This window comes from Convolutriloba macropyga, unplaced genomic scaffold (genome assembly GCF_964194025.1).
Source record: "Convolutriloba macropyga unplaced genomic scaffold, txConMacr16.3 SCAFFOLD_939, whole genome shotgun sequence".
NCBI lineage: Eukaryota > Metazoa > Xenacoelomorpha > Acoela > Convolutidae > Convolutriloba > Convolutriloba macropyga.
This window is the reverse complement of record NW_027449721.1, coordinates 22,194-45,000: the sequence shown is the minus strand read 5'-3', so window position 1 is coordinate 45,000 and position 22,807 is coordinate 22,194. Positions and strand designations below refer to the sequence as shown.

General features: G+C 46.1%; 2 pseudogenes; both read right to left on the bottom strand.

The window, feature by feature from the left end:
• LOC142355272 (large subunit ribosomal RNA) overlaps positions 1-1,999 on the bottom strand; it is a 4,858-nt pseudogene extending 2,859 nt beyond the window's left edge.
• Positions 2,000-3,682: 1,683 nt separating this feature from the next.
• Positions 3,683-3,834, bottom strand: LOC142355273 (5.8S ribosomal RNA; annotated as a pseudogene).
• Positions 3,835-22,807: the final 18,973 nt, after the last annotated feature.

Below are 22,807 nucleotides of genomic sequence, written 5' to 3'. Positions count from 1 at the left end.
CCCTTATCTACACTGTTCCAAGACCAGAGGCTTTTCACCTTGGGGACCTGATGCGGTAATCGGTACGATTCACTCTCCTGACATCTGCTAAGCCAAACTTTTATGTGCCACCAGGAACAATTGGGACACAGCAAATGCTGCTGTGCTCTTGCACGCTTCGAGCCTTATCTCTGATTGAATCAATTCCAAGGACTCTACAACGTGTTATAAAGAAAAGATAACTCTTCCCCAAGGTCCCAATGACAAAGTTCGACCTCAATGACGTTGCCGTCTCAATGCCAGGAGAGTAAGTTCGGGAATTTTAACCCGATGCTCTTTCGAGACTCAGCAGTTTTCAAGAAACCACTATTCAAGACTTTGGCATTAGCCTGTCTTTTAGAATCGACTAACTCATGTGCAAACGCTGTTCACATGAAAGCCTTTCCCGCTTCAGTCCTCAAAGTTCTCATTTGAGTACTTGCTACTTCCACCAAGATCTGCTCCATTGATCGCTTCGCGCATACACTTGCGTGCATACTTTAGCGCAATCAATGTGTCCTCCTACACATGAATATCATTTTTGAGCTGGTGAGGCTCTTTTTCTCTAATCTAACTTGCGTTAGATATTGATATTCATGGTTGGGTATAGGCCACGAGCTCTAGTGCCATCCATTTTCAGGGCTGATTGATTCGGCAGGTGAGTTGTTACACACTCCTTAGCGGATTTCAACTTCCATGACCACCGTCCTGCTGTCAGTATCAATCAACACCTTTTGTGGTGACTCATGAGCAAGTAGTTAGGCGCCTTAACCCAACTTTTGGTTCATCCCACATCGCCGGTTCTGCTTACCAAAAGCGGCCCACAAAAAGCTTGCATTCATAGTCCAAGTGCAATTAAGTCACAAGGACATCTCACCGATTTATAGTTTGAGAATAGGTGAAGGAATAATTTTCCCCCATTCCTATAATCATTCGCTTTAACCGATGAAATTGCTTTGCGAAGATTTTTCAATCTTGCTCAAGCTTTTGCTATCCTGAGGGAAACTTCGGAGGAAACCAGCTACTAGATGGTTCGATTAGTCTTTCGCCCCTATGCTCAGGTCAGACGATCGATTTGCACGTCAGAACCGCTTCGGGCTTCCACCATGGTTTCCCGTGGCTTCGCCCTGCCCAAGCATAGATCACCATCTTTCGGGTCGTGTGCTACTTGCTCTGGATCAGTCATGCAATAAGAGCAAAACCGTCCGTGGTTGCGGGACACCGAATCGGCGCCCTCACCACACAAAGTAGTGCAATTCATAAAAATTACACTGTTCACTTTCATTTCGCGTGTGCGCTTTCAATGAGCGACAACACTTGCAAGCAACTCACACTCCTTGGTCCGTGTTTCAAGACGGGCTGTAGAGAGCATTGAATAGGAAGTTGAGGTCAGACAGGCAATCAAGATCAATTTATCTCATTTTGTTTAGAATCAACAAGAAGAATTCCGAGGAAAACTTCTGCTCGATTCATTAACAAGATTTGCCAAAAGACGACAACTACACTACTCGGTAGCCGAGAATATAATATCAAGGCATTGAGTATGGTAACGCTCACTCCAGTTCCCCTTCAACAGTTTCACGTACTTTTCACTCTCTCTTCAGAGTGCTTTTCAACTTTCCCTCACGGTACTTGTTTACTATCGGTCTCGCTTTATAATTAGCTTTTGGAGAGACATATCTCCAGCTTCGAGTTGCACTTTCAAACAACTCTACTCATAGGAATGAGCCATTATGACTGGTATCGAAAATGACCTTTACAGGATTTTCACCTTCTTTGATGCTACTTTCCAGTAGACATCAGGACAAATTCACCAGTCTAGCATCAAACCATACCGGACACCGAGAAATGTTGCCATTTCTCTTCCCGATGAGCTTTTCCCTGTTCATTCGCCATTACTAAGGGATTCTCAGTTGATTTCTTTTCCTCCCCTTACTGATATGCTTAAGTTAAGGGGGTTCTCTCGCCCAATTCAGGTTATGTAGTTGATTGTCTCTTAATTGGTTCACTGACCAATATGAGACAGAAACCGATTCAGCAGTTTTGTTCGCTACTACTATCAAACACAGGTCGAAGTTTCCATTCAGTCATTAATTCCAACTTTCAAATGTTGTTGTTTCAGCTTTCGCTTACTAGAAGCAACATAATACTCGCTGCAATACAGACCTCGGGAAACCCTCACCGTGAATAAGGTTCACTCACATATTTCACTACATTTTGCGTGGGATTGGAGATGAGGCTACTCGTTCTTGCTCAGTACTAGGCTGAAAATTAACGAAACTTCGTTACAAACGTTCACATGTTGATGTTTCCGCTTTCGCGTACTCGAAACAACATAATACTAGTCTTTGTAATTTAGTTTCATAATTTCAACTGTTCTCATGCAGAATTTTTGCTCATTCTTATCCCAAATTTTGACCTGGCTACTAGTTACACTCCTTGTACTTATTGCAAAATGACCACAAATTTCAACAGCTTTCACATGTTGCTGTTTCGGCTTTCGCTTACTACAGTCAACATAATACTCGTTGCAAAATAAGTGCTCGGCATCTGCAATTTTCCAAAGACGAAGTTTCGCCAGTTCAATTTTCGCTCGCCAATTATGGCTACTAATTCACACGGTACTGAGCTCAACAACATTAAATTTGTTCAGCAAGACTTTCACATGTTGATGTTTTGGCTTTCGCCTACTAGAAGCAACATAATACTCGTCTTGTTAGCTCATTCAATGAGAATAGCTTTTCCCGTTGAGAATTTTTGCCTTCAATTGGCGTTGTAGTGAGTTTGGCTACTCAGATCACCAAATACTTGTGACAATTCGAACCAGAAATGTTTTCAATTTTCACATGCTGATGTTTCGGATTCAACCTACTAGAAGCAGCATAATACTTGTATTCAACAATTTCTGTATCAAATCCCAGTTTTCTCTGGTGCATCTTTGCCAAACTATTCCAAACTGCCTGAGTCTGAATACCAATTACAGGTACTAGTAAATGCACGTTACTAAGGACTATATAGTTCTAGGTTACTGTACACAACGACGTTCACATGTTGATGTTTCAGCTGCCGCTTACTAGAAACAACATAATACTTATCGTGCATACCTTTCCATAACTTGTCCTTTTCAGATGCATTAGTTTCCCTTTGTCTTGGCTTCTACAGTCAGACTGGCTACTAGTAACAGCACAGTACTAATCACATATCGTTCTACAGTTTGCAGACAACTTTCACATGTTGATGTTTCAGCTTTCGCCTACTAGAAACAACATAATACTCGCTGTATACATTTGTAGTTCTCTATGTAACTTTTATGTGAAGAAGTTTCGCCAGTCTTTTTGACTGTCTCAAATCTGAGTCATGCTTAGGCTACTAGTTGCTTCATAGTACTTATCGCCTCGAGATCATTGAACAAAACTTGATTTTCACATGTTGCTGTTTCAGCTTCCGCTTACTAGAAACAACATAATACTAGTCTCATTAAGTTCCGTCTCTTTGCAATTTTCTTATGAAGAAAATTCGCCATCACAATGACTCCAGCAGTTCTTGATCAAGGAATGCAATCATTGATCAGAATGCTATTATTTGAATCGGTTCTGCTTTAAGTGTTCCAATTTTATTGGAAGCACCAACAATAGAACATCAATGTGTTCAATCGAGAGTTATATAACCCTGAATCGGACGCAGTCAACAGCCGAAGCCGAGACCGCCTTTTGCGTTAGAGAGGTCGGTAAACAAATCTTGCGATTCATACCGAATTAACACATATAGCTGTGCTCCTCTTCGTAAAGCGAGCCAAGTGATCCCCTGTTGAAGGATGTATTTGGACCAATCTAGTAGCATTTGGTTTCCAACAAGCTCTCCCAAGTTAGCTTACTTATTGGGCTTTTCAACCAATTCGGTTGGCTACAAGCATCATCAAAGTACTAGCCACAGTTTGATCGCAAAATTCTACGACTTTCACATGTTGATGTTTCGGCTTGCGCTTAGCCTACTATAAGCAACATAATACTAGTCATATCATAGAGCGTGATCAGCTTGTGACGTTCTCATGATGAAGTTTCACCAACAGTGTCTCACTTCGAGCTTAAATCCAGCTACTAGTAACTACACAGTACTGACTGCAACGATAACTTTTATCTATACCTTTCACATGCTGCGCTTTCGGCCAGGGCCTACTAACGTCAACATAATACTCGATATAAACTTTTGTTCATGATGCAGCTTCCCCATGCAGAAGTTTCGCCTTCAAATGCTCTCTTGGCCATATGACGTAAGAAAAGGTTACTAGTAACATCACAGTACTAGCCACAGTTTGATTGCAAAATTCTACGACTTTCACATGTTGATGTTTCGGCTTGCGCTTAGCCTACTAGAAGCAACATAATACTAGTCATATCATAGAGCGTGATCAGCTTGTGACGTTCTCATGATGAAGTTTCACCAACAGTGTCTCATTTCGAGCTTAAATCCAGCTACTAGTAACTACACAGTACTGACTGCAACGCTAACTTTTATCTATACCTTTCACATGCTGCGCTTTCGGCCAGGGCCTACTAACGTCAACATAATACTCGATATAAACTTTTGTTCATGATGCAGCTTCCCCATGCAGAAGTTTCGCCTTCAAATGCTCTCTTGGCCATATGACGTAACACAAGGTTACTAGTAACATCACAGTACTAGCCACAATTTGATCGCAAAATTCTACGACTTTCACATGTTGATGTTTCGGCTTGCGCTTAGCCTACTAGAAGCAACATAATACTAGTCATATCATGGAGCGTGATCAGCTTGTGACGTTCTCATGATGAAGTTTCACCAACAGTGTCTCATTTCGAGCTTAAATCCAGCTATTAGTAACTACACAGTACTGACTGCAACGATAACTTTTATCTATACCTTTCACATGCTGCGCTTTCGGCCAGGGCCTACTAATGTCAACATAATACTCGATATAAACTTTTGTTCATGATGCAGCTTCCCCATGCAGAAGTTTCGCCTTCAAATGCTCTCTTGGCCATATGACGTAACACAAGGTTACTAGTAACATCACAGTACTAGCCACAATTTGATCGCAAAATTCTACGACTTTCACATGTTGATGTTTCGGCTTGCGCTTAGCCTACTAGAAGCAACATAATACTAGTCATATCATAGAGCTTGATCAGCTTGTGACATTCTCATGATGAAGTTTCACCAACAGTGTCTCATTTTGAGCTTAAATCCAGCTACTAGTAACTACACAGTACTGACTGCAACAATAACTTTTATCTATACCTTTCACATGCTGCGTTTTCGGCCAAGGCCTACTAACGTCAACATAATACTCGATATAAAATTTTGATCATGATGCAGCTTTCCCATGCAGAAGTTTCGCCTTCAAATGCTCTCTTGGCCATATGACGGAACACCAGGTTACTAGTAACATCACAGTACTAGCCACAGTTTGATTGCAAAATTCTACGACTTTCACATGTTGATGTTTCGGCTTGCGCTTAGCCTACTAGAAGCAACATAATACTAGTCATATCATAGAGCGTGATCAGCTTGTGACGTTCTCATGATGAAGTTTCACCAATAGTGTTTCATTCGAATTGGTTCTGCTTTAAGCTCTCCAATTGTTTTGGATGAACCAGTTTTGCCCTTCGAAGCCACTTTTGTGAGCTTTTGTGGGTCTTTACCAAGAGGATATACCTCAAGGCCTCTTTCAATTCCTTTAAGTTCTTTCAACTCCTTTACAGTTTCTAGGTTCACATAGCTGCAAACCTTATTTCTAGTTTTAAGTCTGGCCAACTTGGGGAGAGTTGGTGCAGACCGTGACCAATTCTAGTAGGATGCCACAACAAGAATGTGATCAACTTAGCTTGTCGATGAACCTGCCCCACATTCAAACAACTCTATCGCCTTTTCCTCGTATAGTTATATGCGAGGGCCTCTCATAGAGAGCGCTGTTAGCAACCTTTTCCACATAGACGATAAAGTTGTGAGTGTTTTGCACATGGCTGTTGTCATCACCACGTGACGAGTCAACTCAGCTTGACTCTCTACACTCCGACAAGCTTTGCACATACGCCTTTAGTTCAGTATGTGTCTTTAATCTGACTCCGGTGCCTCAAGCCGGAAAAATTGTCAGATTATGATCATTATCGGTTAGTCATCCCGATGCAAGATCGTATCGTACTGTCTTTGTCTACCTCCAGATTCCGAAGAACAGGAGGAGACTCTCCCAGACCTACATATCTGGGAGAATGTTCAGAGGGCGAGAAGCTGTGGATTACTCTCCCCTAAGAACTGACTAAACTTTACCCTCGTCCAAGGTAAGTTTATTTTAGCTAGCCTTCTATGTAAAGGATCTGAGGCTAAGCTGTGTTTTTTCGAGCCTTTGGCTCGGAGCAAGTTCAGTGGGCGCCCCGAGTAGCTCAACTCTTTCCCACTGAACAGCGCAACGCTCTGTCACTCGCTGGGATTTTTGCGTGTCGGTTCTAACCACGCGACTTGTGGACCTTTTTAGGCCTTTCTCATTCACAAGTCTATAGCTGGGCTTCTATAACCCAGCTTCTGAGATCTAGATAGCTGCAGTTCTGCTAGGCTGCTTTTGCTAACTAGTCTCCCTTTAAGCAGTCCCTTGCCATGACTGCTGAACTATGTATCCACACAAGTAGTTTTTGAGCTCGATACATAATTCGAGATTGGTTGCCAAGCAATCTCTAGCGACAGAGCGTCATGCGCACTACAGACATGGCCTCTACCAGCAGCCATGCCCGAAGGAATCAATCACTGATCCTTCCGCAGGTTCCCCTACGGAAACCTTGTTACGACTTTTACTTCCTCTAGACAATTAAGCTCGATCCGCTTCATCCCGTTGCCGGAGACCGAAGTCCCAACAGTAGGAATTTGCAATTCTTGCTTAACTATCCAATCAGTAGTAGCGACGGGCGGTGTGTACAAAGGGCAGGGACGTAATCCCTATGAGTTGTTGACTCATAAGTACCAGGAATTCCTGGTTCACGTCTGCAAGTTACAACAGACGATCCCCTTGAAGCGCTGTACTTTTCTCTGATTGCCCAGTCCATTTCGGACCAAGGGCTGAGTACTCAATCTAAAAGTACACAGTGTAGCGCGCGTGCAGTCCAGAACATCTAAGGGCATCACAGACCTGTTATAGCCTCACTTCATCTGCGGTATTTAATTCCGCATAGTTCCTCTAAGAAGTGTTTGAATTCACATATAGTGAATTTCATTATTTAGATGGAGAAGATCTCGTTCGTTATCGGAATTAACCAGACAGATCACTCCACTAACTAAGAACGGCCATGCACCACCGCCCATATAATCATGAAAGATATTCAATCTGTCAATCCTTAAGATGTCTGGACCGGGTGAGTTTTCCCGTGTTGAGTCAAATTAAGCCGCAGGCTCCACTCCTGGTGGTGCCCTTCCGTCAATTCCTTTAAGTTTCGATTTTGCAACCATACTTCCCCCGGAACCAATAAACTTTGGTTTCCCGGTTAATCTCTTGCCAAGTCAAGATCGACTTTGACAAATTGTAGGTTGGTATAGTTTATGGTCAGAATTACGAGGGTATCTAATCCTCTTCAATACTCTGACTTTCGTTCTTGATTAATGAAAACATTCTTGGCAAATGCTTTCGCAGTAGTTTGTCTTGCCACGATCCAAGAATTTCACCTCTAACGTAGCAATACAAATGCCCCCGTCTGTTCCTTTCAATCATTACCGCACTCAGCCAACCGGCATCAATCGAGTAGCGGGTCATTCTCCATTATTCCATGCTTTATTATTCGATCCCAAAGGATGCTTTGAACACTCTAATTTTCTCAGGGTGAAAACACCGTTTCCACAGTTCGTCACATTTAAGTGCAAACTATTTCTTCGATGCGAAGGATGAGCGGAACGAGTCAACAGATTTAACTGAAGACCATGTTGCCGTTCTACTCAAACAGATCCAACTATGAGCTTTTTAAACGCAGCAACTATTGCATACGCTTGTAGAGGCTGGTATTACCGCGGCTGCTGGCACCAGACTTGCCCTCTACTCGTTCATCAATGGAGCTTTTAAGTCCATTCCATTCTGATTACAAACCATAAAGGTTCATATCATTATTTCTAGTCACTACCTCCTCGTGCGGAGAGTGGGTAATTTGCGTGCCTGCTGCCTTCCTTGGATGTGGTAGCCGTTTCTAAGGCTCCCTCTCCGGAATCGAACCCTGATTCCCCGTTACCCGTCACAACCATGGTAGTCCGTTACACTACCATCATAGGTTGATAGGTCAGAAATTCGGAAGTTCCGTCCCCAAGCCGAAGCTATCTGGGATCTTTCAGTTACTAGGACTCATCACGGGATGTGTCTGTACTTAGCAAATCACCCGGTGTAGTCTTGTAAAAGTCTCCGACAGTGTCGGACAATCAGCATGCATTAGCTGCAGGGTTACCGCAGTTATTCATTTAGCTTGCAAATCAACTAATAGATAGTAACTGATTTAATGAGCCATTCGCGGTTCCACTTTTTCAAGCTTCGCTTGCACATGCATGGCTTAGTCTTTCAGACAAGCATATGGCAACTGACAGGATCAATCAGTTTAATTGTACTTTGAACAATCTTTCGATTTGTTCGAATTTAGAAAGACATAGCCTTGCGGCCTCGTCAATCTTGCTTTGAGCTTTTTAAATCACGAAGAGTTTCAATGCATGCTTTGGCATGGCTACTAGTTACTACACAGTACTCTACACACTTAGAGTTACCCACGATTACACATTTCACATGCTGATGTTTCGGCTCGCGCGTACTAGAAACAGCATAATACTATGTGTACTGGTAGATAGCGCTCTGTGAGCATTTCCCATGAGCAGGTTTTGCCCTCCAAATCTCTGTTCTACTGTTACCAATACCGGCTAACAACTGTATCATACTAGGGAGAATTGACTCATGATTTAAAAACCAGATGTTCACATGTCGATGTTTCGGCTCTCGCCTACTAGAAACAACATAATACTAGTCTGTTAAAAATCTCAATCACGCCGCCTCTTCAGATACAGAAGTTTTACCTTTTATTGGTTAGAGAACAGCTTTCCAGCTGTCGACATGGTTACTAGTAACAACACCGTACTCAACACAAAAACTTTTCAACTTCACAACTTTCACATGCTGATGTTTCTGCTTTCGCATACTAGAAACAGCATAATACTTATTGTTTTGTCAAGTAATTTGTGTGTCTTTCCCATGTGAAGTTTCACCGGTCAACAATGTTTCCCTGACCAATTACGGCTACTAGTAGCTGTATAATACTAGGGAAAATGATTGAGGATTTAATATCAGATTTTCACATGTTGATGTTTCGGCTTTCGCCTACTAGAAACAACATAATACTAGTCTGCTAAGAAATCTCGCTCAAATTGCCTTTTCACATACAGAAGTTTCACCTTCTATTGGTTAGAGAACAGTTCTCAGCTGTCGACATGGTTACTAGTAACAACATCGTACTCAACACAAAAATTCTTCAACTTCACAACTTTCACATGCTGATGTTTCTGCTTTCGCGTACTAGAAACAGCATAATACTTATTGCTTTGTCAAGAAGTGTGTGTGTCTTTCCCATGCGAAAGTTTCACCGGTCAGCAATAATTGCCGTGTCCAATTAAGGTTACTCATAGCTGTATAATACTAGGGAAAATGATTGAGGATTTAATATCAGATTTTCACATGTTGATGTTTCGGCTTTCGCCTACTAGAAACAACATAATACTAGTCTGCTAATAAATCTCGCTCAAATTGCCTTTTCACATACAGAAGTTTCACCTCTTCTTGGTCACTGTACAGATGATGCTGTCTGTTCTTTATTTGGTTCTGCTTATTATAAGGAGGGGCATCACTCCTTCCTCCTTGGTTTGCATGCATTAAGCCTGCTTTGTGAAAAGCGTATCTTTCTAGCTTTTCTTCGCCTTACTCGAGTAGGACGATACAATCCAGACATTAGTCAGTCTTGGTGTAAAGTCACTGAGTATTATTCGGTTCTGCTTTATTCAGCAATATGCTGTATAATTGTTGTAATTTGCGAACATATTTGTTCTCAGTTCCGAACTACTAGCGACGACAGATTACCAGCGGTCATGAGCCATCAAGGTAGTTCTTTGGTGCATCAAGTAGAGAGGTGCCATCAAACAACACTTCCCTAATAATGCTACACACATAGAATTTGCTACAGTGCAGCTTTTTACTTTGCAAAATTTGCGCACAAATTTTGCATAGAATAAATGTTTTATCAAGATTTTTAGATCCCCTCCCTTGAGAGAACGTTACTCCTTTAAGTGAACACCCCGCGGCGTCCTGTTGTTATTGCTTATAACCATTTCGCAAGCCGGAGGCATAATGCACTACGCAAGCCGCTACTTTGGCACAGAGGCACCTAGTTTTACACCCGGGACTTCAGGTGGCCCAGTTTTACACCCAGTACAGCGGTGCCAGTTGGTAACCCGGTGGATCCTCGGAGACCAGACATGATCATAGATCAAACCCGATGTATGCTACTCCTGAACGTATAGTATCTCCACTGTGCAATGAAATTATCGTTCGTTTCGGGCCTTCCTATACGTTCAGCAGACAATCGCTAGGAATTCACCTCGTGACCCGTGGTGACCACACTGGATTTCAAGTTTATTGATTTGGACAGACCTGTCATTTATTTTGCTTTTCAGCTTCAGTTCTGCTCGATCTAGCTTGCCTAAGGCTTGATCTCGCTTTGCTCACCCCTGTAGGAGCCTCTACTAGTACCACTCGGAGTAATGGGGAATCCACCAGACCTAATCGATGAATGCCATCAAACAACAAACATCATACCCGGCTTCATCAGGCATATTTTATTACTTCCGAGAGGTACTTTAGTATCAGATCTTTCTCCATGCCTCTTATGAGGACCCGTCAGACCTTTCGGTTTATCGTTTAGCTTCAGTCCTGCTCGATCTAGCTTTCCCAAGGCTCGATCTAGCTCTATTCGCCCCACTAGAGGGCTCTCTAAGACCCCTCGGTCTTAGTGTTAGCTCCGGTACTGCTCGGTCGTGCTTGCTGAAGGCCCGACCCAGCTTTAGTTAGATTCTCGTACTTTCTCTTGGCCTCTCTAGGAGGACCAGACAGACCTCTCGGTCTATCGTTTAGCTTCAGTCCTGCTCGATCTAGCTTGCCCAAGGCTTGATCAAGCTCTATTCGCCCCGCTAGAGGGCTCTCTAAGACCCCTCGGTCTTAGTGTTATCTTCTGTAATGCCTAACCAAGCTTACTACAGGCCTTGGTCAGGTCTTTATCGGTCACCGATTAGTAACAGACCAATCATAGGGCCTTCCACCCTATCCGGGTTGAGGTCTTTAGTCCAGCCATATTTTGACAAGACACCTCTCCCTAATAATGCCCCACACATAGAATTACTGTCCATGCAGTATTTAACTTGTGTTTTTTTCTAAAATTTGATTTTCACTTTTTGGAGGTTCATTTGCTCCTCTGACACTCTTTCAGCTTCAATCTTACTCGATCTAGCTTTCCCAAGGCTCGATCTAGCTCTATTCGCCCCACTAGAGGGCTCTCTAAGACACTTCGGTCTTAGTGTTAGCTCCGGTCTTGCTCAATCGTGCTTGCTGAAGGCGCGATCAAGCTTTAGTTAGCTTCTCGTACTTCCTCTTGGCCTCTCTAGGAGGACCAGACAGACCTCTCGGTCTATCGTTTAGCTTCAGTCCTGCTCGATCTAGCTTTCCCAAGGCTCGATCTAGCTCTATTCGCCCTGCTAGAGGGCTCTCTAAGACCCCTCGGTCTTAGTGTTAGCTCCGGTACAGCTCGGTCGTGCTTGCTGAAGGCCCGATCAAGCTTTAGTTAGATTCTCGTACTTTCTCTTGGCCTCTCTAGGAGGACCAGACAGACCTCTCGGTCTATCGTTTAGCTTCAGTCCTGCTTGATCTAGCTTTCCCAAGGCTCGATCTAGCTCTATTCGCCCTGCTAGAGGGCTCTCTAAGACCCCTCGGTCTTAGTGTTAGCTCCGGTACAGCTCGGTCGTGCTTGCTGAAGGCCCGATCAAGCTTTAGTTAGCTTCTCGTACTTTCTCTTGGCCTCTCTAGGAGGACCAGACAGACCTCTCGGTCTATCGTTTAGCTTCAGTCCTGCTCGATCTAGCTTTCCCAAGGCTCGATCTAGATCTATTCGCCCTGCTAGAGGGCTCTCTAAGACCCCTCGGTCTTAGTGTTAGCTCCGGTACAGCTCGGTCGTGCTTGCTGAAGGCCTGATCAAGCTTTAGTTAGCTTCTCGTACTTTCTCTTGGCCTCTCTAGGAGGACCAGACAGACCTTTCGGTCTCTTGCTTAGCTTCAGTCCTGCTCGATCTAGCTTTCCCAAGGCTCGATCTAGCTCTATTCGCCCCGCTAGAGGGCTCTCTAAGACCCCTCGGTCTTAGTGTTAACTCCTGTAATGCCTAACCAAGCTTACTACAGGCCTTGGTCAGGTCTTTATCGGTCACCGATTAGTAACAGACCGATCATGGGGCCTTCCACCCTATCCGGGTTGAGGTCTTTAGTCCAGCCATATTTTGACAAGACACCTCCCCCTAATAATGCCCCACACATAGAAATACTGTCCATGCAGTATTTAACTTGTGTTTTTTCTAAAATTTGATTTTCACTTTTTGGAGGTTCATTTGCTCCTCTGACACTCTTTCAGCTTCAATCTTACTCGATCTAGCTTTCCCAAGGCTCGATCTAGCTCTATTCGCCCCACCAGAGGGCTCTCTAAGACACTTCGGTCTTAGTGTTAGCTCCGGTCTTGCTCAATCGTGCTTGCTGAAGGCGCGATCAAGCTTTAGTTAGCTTCTCGTACTTTCTCTTGCCCTCTCTAGGAGGACCAGACAGACCTCTCGGTCTATCGTTTAGCTTCAGTCCTGCTCGATCTAGCTTTCCCAAGGCTCGATCTAGCTCTATTCGCCCCGCTAGAGGGCTCTCTAAGACCCCTCGGTCTTAGTGTTAGCTCCGGTACAGCTCGGTCGTGCTTGCTGAAGGCCCGATCAAGCTTTAGTTGGCTTCTCGTACTTTCTCTTGGCCTCTCTAGGAGGACCAGACAGACCTCTCGGTCTCTTGCTTAGCTTCAGTCCTGCTCGATCTAGCTTGCCCAAGGCTTGATCAAGCTCTATTCGCCCCGCTAGAGGGCTCTCTAAGACCCCTCGGTCTTAGTGTTAGCTCCGGTACAGCTCGGTCGTGCTTGCTGAAGGCCCGATCAAGCTTTAGTTAGCTTCTCGTTTTTTCTCTTGGCCTCTCTAGGAGGACCAGACAGACCTCTCGGTCTATCGTTTAGCTTCAGTCCTGCTCGATCTAGCTTTCCCAAGGCTCGATCTAGCTCTATTCGCCCCGCTAGAGGGCTCTCTAAGACCCCTCGGTCTTAGTGTTAGCTCCGGTACAGCTCGGTCGTGCTTGCTGAAGGCCCGATCAAGCTTTAGTTGGCTTCTCGTACTTTCTCTTGGCCTCTCTAGGAGGACCAGACAGACCTCTCGGTCTATCCTTTAGCTTCAGTCCTGCTCGATCTAGCTTTCCCAAGGCTCGATCTAGCTCTATTCGCCCCGCTAGAGGGCTCTCTAAGACCCCTCGGTCTTAGTGTTATCTCCTGTAATGCCTAACCAAGCTTACTACAGGCCTTGGTCAGGTCTTTATCGGTCACCGATTAGTAACAGACCGATCATAGGGCCTTCCACCCTATCTGGGTTGAGGTCTTTAGTCCAGCCATATTTTGACAAGACACCTCCCCCTAATAATGCCCCACACATAGAATTACTGTTTATGCAGCTTTTCACTTGTGAAATTTTTAATTTTCGCAATTATTATAGAATAAGTGTTTGCGCAGCTTTTCATAGGTCGAGCTCTAGCTAGCTAGCTCAAGCTAGCTAGCTAGCTCAAGCTCAAGCTATCTAGCTCAAGCTCAAGCCGGCTAGCTCAAGCTCAAGCTAGCTAGCTAGCTCAAGCTCAAGCTAGCTAGCTAGCTCAAGCTCAAGCTAGCTAGCTCAAGCTCAAGCTAGCTAGCTCAAGCTCAAGCTAGCTAGCTAGCTCAAGCTCAAGCTCAAGCTAGCTAGCTCAAGCTCAAGCTCAAGCTAGCTAGCTAGCTCAAGCTCAAGCTAGCTAGCTAGCTCAAGCTCAAGCTAGCTAGCTAGCTCAAGCTCAAGCTAGCTAGCTCAAGCTCAAGCTCAAGCTCAAGCTAGCTAGCTAGCTCAAGCTAGCTAGCTAGCTCAAGCTCAAGCTAGCTAGCTAGCTCAAGTTCAAGCTAGCTAGCTAGCTCAAGCTCAAGCTAGCTAGCTAGCTCAAGCTCAAGCTAGCTAGCTCAAGCTCAAGCTAGCTAGCTCAAGCTCAAGCTAGCTAGCTAGCTCAAGCTCAAGCTCAAGCTAGCTAGCTCAAGCTCAAGCTCAAGCTAGCTAGCTAGCTCAAGCTCAAGCTAGCTAGCTAGCTCAAGCTCAAGCTCAAGCTAGCTAGCTAGCTCAAGTTCAAGCTAGCTAGCTAGCTCAAGCTCAAGCTAGCTAGCTCAAGCTCAAGCTAGCTAGCTCAAGCTCAAGCCAGCTAGCTCAAGCTCAAGCTCAAGCTAGCTAGCTAGCTCAAGCACAAGCTAGCTAGCTAGCTCAATCTCAAGCTAGCTAGCTCAAGCTCAAGCTAGCTAGCTCAAGCTCAAGCTAGCTAGCTAGCTCAAGCTCAAGCTCAAGCTAGCTAGCTCAAGCTCAAGCTCAAGCTAGCTAGCTAGCTCAAGCTCAAGCTAGCTAGCTAGCTCAAGCTCAAGCTCAAGCTAGCTAGCTCAAGCTCAAGCTCAAGCTAGCTAGCTAGCTCAAGCTCAAGCTGGCTAGCTAGCTCAAGCTCAAGCTAGCTAGCTAGCTCAAGCTCAAGCTAGCTAGCTCAAGCTCAAGCTCAAGCTCAAGCTAGCTAGCTAGCTCAAGCTAGCTAGCTAGCTCAAGCTCAAGCTAGCTAGCTAGCTCAAGTTCAAGCTAGCTAGCTAGCTCAAGCTCAAGCTAGCTAGCTAGCTCAAGCTCAAGCTAGCTAGCTCAAGCTCAAGCTAGCTAGCTCAAGCTCAAGCTAGCTAGCTAGCTCAAGCTCAAGCTCAAGCTAGCTAGCTCAAGCTCAAGCTCAAGCTAGCTAGCTAGCTCAAGCTCAAGCTAGCTAGCTAGCTCAAGCTCAAGCTAGCTAGCTAGCTCAAGTTCAAGCTAGCTAGCTAGCTCAAGCTCAAGCTAGCTAGCTCAAGCTCAAGCTAGCTAGCTCAAACTCAAGCTAGCTAGCTAGCTCAAGTTCAAGCTAGCTAGCTAGCTCAAGCTCAAGCTAGCTAGCTAGCTCAAGCTCAAGCTAGCTAGCTCAAGCTCAAGCTAGCTAGCTCAAGCTCCAGCTAGCTAGCTAGCTCAAGCTCAAGCTCAAGCTAGCTAGCTCAAGCTCAAGCTCAAGCTAGCTAGCTAGCTCAAGCTCAAGCTAGCTAGCTAGCTCAAGCTCAAGCTAGCTAGCTAGCTCAAGTTCAAGCTAGCTAGCTAGCTCAAGCTCAAGCTAGCTAGCTCAAGCTCAAGCTAGCTAGCTCAAGCTCAAGCCAGCTAGCTCAAGCTCAAGCTCAAGCTAGCTAGCTAGCTCAAGCACAAGCTTGCTAGCTAGCTCAAGCTCAAGCTAGCTAGCTCAAGCTCAAGCTAGCTAGCTCAAGCTCAAGCTAGCTAGCTCAAGCTCAAGCTCAAGCTAGCTAGCTAGCTCAAGCACAAGCTTGCTAGCTAGCTCAAGCTCAAGCTAGCTAGCTCAAGCTCAAGCTAGCTAGCTCAAGCTCAAGCTAGCTAGCTAGCTCAAGCTCAAGCTCAAGCTAGCTAGCTCAAGCTCAAGCTCAAGCTAGCTAGCTAGCTCAAGCTCAAGCTAGCTAGCTAGCTCAAGCTCAAGCTAGCTAGCTAGCTCAAGCTCAAGCTAGCTAGCTCAAGCTCAAGCTCAAGCTAGCTAGCTAGCTCAAGCTAGCTAGCTAGCTCAAGCTCAAGCTAGCTAGCTAGCTCAAGTTCAAGCTAGCTAGCTAGCTCAAGCTCAAGCTAGCTAGCTAGCTCAAGCTCAAGCTAGCTAGCTCAAGCTCAAGCTAGCTAGCTCAAGCTCAAGCTAGCTAGCTAGCTCAAGCTCAAGCTCAAGCTAGCTAGCTCAAGCTCAAGCTCAAGCTAGCTAGCTAGCTCAAGCTCAAGCTAGCTAGCTAGCTCAAGCTCAAGCTAGCTAGCTAGCTCAAGTTCAAGCTAGCTAGCTAGCTCAAGCTCAAGCTAGCTAGCTCAAGCTCAAGCTAGCTAGCTCAAGCTCAAGCCAGCTAGCTCAAGCTCAAGCTCAAGCTAGCTAGCTAGCTCAAGCACAAGCTAGCTAGCTAGCTCAAGCTCAACCTAGCTAGCTCAAGCTCAAGCTAGCTAGCTCAAGCTCAAGCTAGCTAGCTAGCTCAAGCTCAAGCTCAAGCTAGCTAGCTCAAGCTCAAGCTCAAGCTAGCTAGCTAGCTCAAGCTCAAGCTAGCTAGCTAGCTCAAGCTCAAGCTCAAGCTAGCTAGCTCAAGCTCAAGCTCAAGCTAGCTAGCTAGCTCAAGCTCAAGCTAGCTAGCTAGCTCAAGCTCAAGCTAGCTAGCTAGCTCAAGCTCAAGCTAGCTAGCTCAAGCTCAAGCTCAAGCTCAAGCTAGCTAGCTAGCTCAAGCTAGCTAGCTAGCTCAAGCTCAAGCTAGCTAGCTAGCTCAAGTTCAAGCTAGCTAGCTAGCTCAAGCTCAAGCTAGCTAGCTAGCTCAAGCTCAAGCTAGCTAGCTCAAGCTCAAGCTAGCTAGCTCAAGCTCAAGCTAGCTAGCTAGCTCAAGCTCAAGCTCAAGCTAGCTAGCTCAAGCTCAAGCTCAAGCTAGCTAGCTAGCTCAAGCTCAAGCTAGCTAGCTAGCTCAAGCTCAAGCTAGCTAGCTAGCTCAAGTTCAAGCTAGCTAGCTAGCTCAAGCTCAAGCTAGCTAGCTCAAGCTCAAGCTAGCTAGCTCAAACTCAAGCTAGCTAGCTAGCTCAAGTTCAAGCTAGCTAGCTAGCTCAAGCTCAAGCTAGCTAGCTAGCTCAAGCTCAAGCTAGCTAGCTCAAGCTCAAGCTAGCTAGCTCAAGCTCAAGCTAGCTAGCTAGCTCAAGCTCAAGCTCAAGCTAGCTAGCTCAAGCTCAAGCTCAAGCTAGCTAGCTAGCTCAAGCTCAAGCTAGCTAGCTAGCTCAAGCTCAAGCTAGCTAGCTAGCTCAAGTTCAAGCTAGCTAGCTAGCTCAAGCTCAAGCTAGCTAGCTCAAGCTCAAGCTAGCTAGCTCAAGCTCAAGCCAGCTAGCTCAAGCTCAAGCTCAAGCTAGCTAGCTAGCTCAAGCACAAGCTTGCTAGCTAGCTCAAGCTCAAGCTAGCTAGCTCAAGCTCAAGCTAGCTAGCTCAAGCTCAAGCTAGCTAGCTCAAGCTCAAGCTCAAGCTAGCTAGCTAGCTCAAGCACAAGCTTGCTAGCTAGCTCAAGCTCAAGCTAGCTAGCTCAAGCTCAAGCTAGCTAGCTCAAGCTCAAGCTAGCTAGCTAGCTCAAGCTCAAGCTCAAGCTAGCTAGCTCAAGCTCAAGCTCAAGCTAGCTAGCTAGCTCAAGCTCAAGCTAGCTAGCTAGCTCAAGCTCAAGCTAGCTAGCTAGCTCAAGCTCAAGCTAGCTAGCTCAAGCTCAAGCTCAAGCTAGCTAGCTAGCTCAAGCTAGCTAGCTAGCTCAAGCTCAAGCTAGCTAGCTAGCTCAAGTTCAAGCTAGCTAGCTAGCTCAAGCTCAAGCTAGCTAGCTAGCTCAAGCTCAAGCTAGCTAGCTCAAGCTCAAGCTAGCTAGCTCAAGCTCAAGCTAGCTAGCTAGCTCAAGCTCAAGCTCAAGCTAGCTAGCTCAAGCTCAAGCTCAAGCTAGCTAGCTAGCTCAAGCTCAAGCTAGCTAGCTAGCTCAAGCTCAAGCTAGCTAGCTAGCTCAAGTTCAAGCTAGCTAGCTAGCTCAAGCTCAAGCTAGCTAGCTCAAGCTCAAGCTAGCTAGCTCAAGCTCAAGCCAGCTAGCTCAAGCTCAAGCTCAAGCTAGCTAGCTAGCTCAAGCACAAGCTAGCTAGCTAGCTCAAGCTCAAGCTAGCTAGCTCAAGCTCAAGCTAGCTAGCTCAAGCTCAAGCTAGCTAGCTAGCTCAAGCTCAAGCTCAAGCTAGCTAGCTCAAGCTCAAGCTCAAGCTAGCTAGCTAGCTCAAGCTCAAGCTAGCTAGCTAGCTCAAGCTCAAGCTCAAGCTAGCTAGCTCAAGCTCAAGCTCAAGCTAGCTAGCTAGCTCAAGCTCAAGCTAGCTAGCTAGCTCAAGCTCAAGCTAGCTAGCTAGCTCAAGCTCAAGCTAGCTAGCTCAAGCTCAAGCTCAAGCTAGCTAGCTAGCTCAAGCTAGCTAGCTAGCTCAAGCTCAAGCTAGCTAGCTAGCTCAAGTTCAAGCTAGCTAGCTAGCTCAAGCTCAAGCTAGCTAGCTAGCTCAAGCTCAAGCTAGCTAGCTCAAGCTCAAGCTAGCTAGCTCAAGCTCAAGCTAGCTAGCTAGCTCAAGCTCAAGCTCAAGCTAGCTAGCTCAAGCTCAAGCTCAAGCTAGCTAGCTAGCTCAAGCTCAAGCTAGCTAGCTAGCTCAAGCTCAAGCTAGCTAGCTAGCTCAAGTTCAAGCTAGCTAGCTAGCTCAAGCTCAAGCTAGCTAGCTCAAGCTCAAGCTAGCTAGCTCAAACTCAAGCTAGCTAGCTAGCTCAAGTTCAAGCTAGCTAGCTAGCTCAAGCTCAAGCTAGCTAGCTAGCTCAAGCTCAAGCTAGCTAGCTCAAGCTCAAGCTAGCTAGCTCAAGCTCAAGCTAGCTAGCTAGCTCAAGCTCAAGCTCAAGCTAGCTAGCTCAAGCTCAAGCTCAAGCTAGCTAGCTAGCTCAAGCTCAAGCTAGCTAGCTAGCTCAAGCTCAAGCTAGCTAGCTAGCTCAAGTTCAAGCTAGCTAGCTAGCTCAAGCTCAAGCTAGCTAGCTCAAGCTCAAGCTAGCTAGCTCAAGCTCAAGCCAGCTAGCTCAAGCTCAAGCTCAAGCTAGCTAGCTAGCTCAAGCACAAGCTTGCTAGCTAGCTCAAGCTCAAGCTAGCTAGCTCAAGCTCAAGCTAGCTAGCTCAAGCTCAAGCTAGCTAGCTCAAGCTCAAGCTCAAGCTAGCTAGCTAGCTCAAGCACAAGCTTGCTAGCTAGCTCAAGCTCAAGCTAGCTAGCTCAAGCTCAAGCTAGCTAGCTCAAGCTCAAGCTAGCTAGCTAGCTCAAGCTCAAGCTCAAGCTAGCTAGCTCAAGCTCAAGCTCAAGCTAGCTAGCTAGCTCAAGCTCAAGCTAGCTAGCTAGCTCAAGCTCAAGCTAGCTAGCTAGCTCAAGCTCAAGCTAGCTAGCTCAAGCTCAAGCTCAAGCTAGCTAGCTAGCTCAAGCTAGCTAGCTAGCTCAAGCTCAAGCTAGCTAGCTAGCTCAAGTTCAAGCTAGCTAGCTAGCTCAAGCTCAAGCTAGCTAGCTAGCTCAAGCTCAAGCTATCTAGCTCAAGCTCAAGCTAGCTAGCTCAAGCTCAAGCTAGCTAGCTAGCTCAAGCTCAAGCTCAAGCTAGCTAGCTCAAGCTCAAGCTCAAGCTAGCTAGCTAGCTCAAGCTCAAGCTAGCTAGCTAGCTCAAGCTCAAGCTAGCTAGCTAGCTCAAGTTCAAGCTAGCTAGCTAGCTCAAGCTCAAGCTAGCTAGCTCAAGCTCAAGCTAGCTAGCTCAAGCTCAAGCCAGCTAGCTCAAGCTCAAGCTCAAGCTAGCTAGCTAGCTCAAGCTCAAGCTCAAGCTCAAGCTAGCTAGCTAGCTCAAGTTCAAGCTAGCTAGCTAGCTCAAGCTCAAGCTAGCTAGCTCAAGCTCAAGCTAGCTAGCTCAAGCTCAAGCCAGCTAGCTCAAGCTCAAGCTCAAGCTAGCTAGCTAGCTCAAGCTCAAGCTAGCTAGCTCAAGCTCAAGCTAGCTAGCTAGCTAGCTCAAGCTCAAGCTCAAGCTAGCTAGCTCAAGCTCAAGCTCAAGCTAGCTAGCTCAAGCTCAAGCTCAAGCTAGCTAGCTCAAGCTCAAGCTCAAGCTAGCTAGCTCAAGCCCAAGCTCAAGCTAGCTAGCTAGCTCAAGCTCAAGCTAGCTAGCTCAAGCTCAAGCTCAAGCTCAAGCTAGCTAGCTAGCTAGCTCAAGCTCAAGCTCAAGCTAGCTAGCTAGCTCAAGCTCAAGCTAGCTAGCTCAAGCTCAAGCTAGCTAGCTAGCTCAAGTTCAAGCTAGCTAGCTAGCTCAAGCTCAAGCTAGCTAGCTAGCTCAAGCTCAAGCTAGCTAGCTCAAGCTCAAGCTAGCTAGCTCAAGCTCAAGCTAGCTAGCTAGCTCAAGCTCAAGCTCAAGCTAGCTAGCTCAAGCTCAAGCTCAAGCTAGCTAGCTAGCTCAAGCTCAAGCTAGCTAGCTAGCTCAAGCTCAAGCTAGCTAGCTAGCTCAAGTTCAAGCTAGCTAGCTAGCTCAAGCTCAAGCTAGCTAGCTCAAGCTCAAGCTAGCTAGCTCAAACTCAAGCTAGCTAGCTAGCTCAAGTTCAAGCTAGCTAGCTAGCTCAAGCTCAAGCTAGCTAGCTAGCTCAAGCTCAAGCTAGCTAGCTCAAGCTCAAGCTAGCTAGCTCAAGCTCAAGCTAGCTAGCTAGCTCAAGCTCAAGCTCAAGCTAGCTAGCTCAAGCTCAAGCTCAAGCTAGCTAGCTAGCTCAAGCTCAAGCTAGCTAGCTAGCTCAAGCTCAAGCTAGCTAGCTAGCTCAAGTTCAAGCTAGCTAGCTAGGTCAAGCTCAAGCTAGCTAGCTCAAGCTCAAGCTAGCTAGCTCAAGCTCAAGCCAGCTAGCTCAAGCTCAAGCTCAAGCTAGCTAGCTAGCTCAAGCACAAGCTTGCTAGCTAGCTCAAGCTCAAGCTAGCTAGCTCAAGCTCAAGCTAGCTAGCTCAAGCTCAAGCTAGCTAGCTCAAGCTCAAGCTCAAGCTAGCTAGCTAGCTCAAGCACAAGCTTGCTAGCTAGCTCAAGCTCAAGCTAGCTAGCTCAAGCTCAAGCTAGCTAGCTCAAGCTCAAGCTAGCTAGCTAGCTCAAGCTCAAGCTCAAGCTAGCTAGCTCAAGCTCAAGCTCAAGCTAGCTAGCTAGCTCAAGCTCAAGCTAGCTAGCTAGCTCAAGCTCAAGCTAGCTAGCTAGCTCAAGCTCAAGCTAGCTAGCTCAAGCTCAAGCTCAAGCTAGCTAGCTAGCTCAAGCTAGCTAGCTAGCTCAAGCTCAAGCTAGCTAGCTAGCTCAAGTTCAAGCTAGCTAGCTAGCTCAAGCTCAAGCTAGCTAGCTAGCTCAAGCTCAAGCTAGCTAGCTCAAGCTCAAGCTAGCTAGCTCAAGCTCAAGCTAGCTAGCTAGCTCAAGCTCAAGCTCAAGCTAGCTAGCTCAAGCTCAAGCTCAAGCTAGCTAGCTAGCTCAAGCTCAAGCTAGCTAGCTAGCTCAAGCTCAAGCTAGCTAGCTAGCTCAAGTTCAAGCTAGCTAGCTAGCTCAAGCTCAAGCTAGCTAGCTCAAGCTCAAGCTAGCTAGCTCAAGCTCAAGCCAGCTAGCTCAAGCTCAAGCTCAAGCTAGCTAGCTAGCTCAAGCTCAAGCTCAAGCTAGCTAGCTAGCTCAAGTTCAAGCTAGCTAGCTAGCTCAAGCTCAAGCTAGCTAGCTCAAGCTCAAGCTAGCTAGCTCAAGCTCAAGCCAGCTAGCTCAAGCTCAATCTCAAGCTAGCTAGCTAGCTCAAGCTCAAGCTAGCTAGCTCAAGCTCAAGCTAGCTAGCTAGCTAGCTCAAGCTCAAGCTCAAGCTAGCTAGCTCAAGCTCAAGCTCAAGCTAGCTAGCTCAAGCTCAAGCTCAAGCTAGCTAGCTCAAGCTCAAGCTCAAGCTAGCTAGCTCAAGCTCAAGCTCAAGCTAGCTAGCTAGCTCAAGCTCAAGCTAGCTAGCTCAAGCTCAAGCTCAAGCTCAAGCTAGCTAGCTAGCTAGCTCAAGCTCAAGCTCAAGCTAGCTAGCTAGCTCAAGCTCAAGCTAGCTAGCTCAAGCTCAAGCCAGCTAGCTCAAGCTCAAGCTCAAGCTAGCTAGCTAGCTCAAGCTCAAGCTAGCTAGCTCAAGCTCAAGCCAGCTAGCTCAAGCTCAAGCTCAAGCTCAAGCTAGCTAGCTAGCTCAAGCTCAAGCTAGATAGCTAGCTCAAGCTAGCTAGCTAGCTCAAGCTCAAGCTCAAGCTAGCTAGCTAGCTAGCTCAAGCTCAAGCTAGCTAGCTCAAGCTCAAGCCAGCTAGCTCAAGCTCAAGCTCAAGCTAGCTAGCTAGCTCAAGCTCAAGCTAGCTAGCTCAAGCTCAAGCTCAAGCGAGCTAGCTAGCTCAAGCTCAAGCTAGCTAGCTAGCTCAAGCTCAAGCTAGCTAACTCAAGCTAACTCAGCTAGCTCAAGCTAACTCAAGCTAGCTAAAGCTAACTCAAGCTAACTCAAGCTAACTCAAGCTAACTCAAGCTAGCTAAAGCTAACTCAAGCTAACTCAAGCTAACCCGAGCTAACTCAAGCTAGCTCAAGCTAACCCAAGCTAGCTAAAGCTAACTCAAGCTAACTCAAGCTAATTCAAGCTAACTCAAGCTAACTCAAGCTAACTCAAGCTAACTCAAGCTAGTTCAAGCTAACTCAAGCTAGCTAAAGCTAACTCAAGCTAACTCAAGCTAACTCAAGCTAGCTCAAGCTAACTCAAGCTAGTTCAAGCTAACTCAAGCTAGCTAAAGCTAACTCAAG